Source organism: Rhagoletis pomonella, unplaced genomic scaffold (assembly GCF_013731165.1).
Source record: "Rhagoletis pomonella isolate Grant_MI unplaced genomic scaffold, Rhpom_1.0 Rhpom_scaffold_00865, whole genome shotgun sequence".
Lineage (NCBI taxonomy): Eukaryota > Metazoa > Arthropoda > Insecta > Diptera > Tephritidae > Rhagoletis > Rhagoletis pomonella.
In genome coordinates, this window is record NW_023459419.1 from 18426 (window position 1) to 20100 (window position 1675).

A 1675-nucleotide genomic window follows, 5' to 3' on the forward strand; every position below is an offset into this window, starting at 1 on the left:
TAGGTATTGATCGTTTGAGTTTGTAAGGTTGAAGGACCACCCAAAGAACCATGCGGAGGATCCACCGAGGGTGGTATCCAGGTATGATTACAGGTCGTTGGCATGGTTTGGTTCATATCACGAACGTCAGGAATTTGTTTCTGCAACTGAATCCGATCACGGATCATTTGCTGTTGCATCCGTTTTTGGGCTCTCAGCAACTCAGGTACCATTACAGACAGTTGGTGTAATGGGTGTGTTGGTTCCGTTCCGCCTGACACTGAATTGAGAACGGCTGGTTGAGCATTTGAATTAACCGTACTGGTGGTCAGGTTATACTGTGGTTCAGTCGCCTGAACCGAAGTCGGTATATTCTGGGTTGGAATAGAATCTGGTATGGTTAAGGGTAAATATTGTGATGGCACAGTATTTTGAGTTGAACTCATCGTTCCCCGTTCATTCTCAAAACCATGGAAGGTCGAGTTAACACTTAATTGGGGATCGCCCAACGGGATTCCCGTGTTCGGTGAAGACATCCGAAGTTCACGAATCTTCGACTGAAATTTTCCGTTCACATCTGCCTGGCGTGAAGCCAACTCGGGGTTAAACTTCAACCGAGCGGTTCGATAACAATAATGTATCATTTGATGAAGACGAAACGTAGGTGTTAACACCTCATTCGCCTTCAGTTCCCGATATGCTCTCTCACATATTTCCAACTCATTCGTTTGGTGTATGGCATGGGATTCTATCAACCATGGTTGGCCAACGTTAGCAGATATTTTACCATTGAGGGCGGCTATTTCGGTGTCGGTCCATTGAACCGTCGATGGATATAAGTTATATATCCCCCCTTCGATCTGTCGCTGTTTGTCTGTCAAATAAGTTGCATCGAGAATGTGAAACAATTCCATGTTCAAAGACTCAAATACCAAGTTGTAAATTCCGATTGTTAAAAAATTCTGCCAACGGTAGACGTTAAATCCGTGCTATTAATGTCTATGTTATAAGATGATGGTACTCGATTTAAAATCAGTACAGTATTTACTTCAGTTTATTATTTATTATTATTATTAGTTCATTCTATGAGTATGTCGTTTTGAATATCCACTTTCAAAAATAATGCCGCATAAATCGATCACTATTTGAATATTGCTTTAAATCTAATAGTTTAACAAAAAGTTCACGCTCAATTGGTTGTATATCTCATGTGATTTTCGGTCCAAAATTTTGTTTAATATTATACCGAACGTGTTCTGAGAAAGGCGTTTCACGCAATAGCTCAAATCTTTTTATGGACCAAGTTGTTGGCTCCCGTGATGCAGCGAAGGCCTTGAATACTTGGGAGTATTACCTGTATCTCCTTCGGTCCCTTCTGTCGCCAACAAGGTACGCAACAAAGATCAAGACTATCCACTCCCGAATTTACCGGAAGATCAAATCAGACTGAGAATATTCAACCAGTTTGAGAGTGTTAAACGAGATTACTATCATCGTATCAAACGAGTTTCAAATTTTATTGGGACTGAATACCCAAAGAAATTATAAAAAAATAAAGAAAAATTAATAGTTTGGTTCAATTAAAATTGACCGTGTTATCGGTTACGTTGCACAAACTTATACCGAAATACGAAATGAAAAATTATCAAAATATTCAAAAATCTTGACCGTCGATGTGTGGTGTTACTTGATTAAA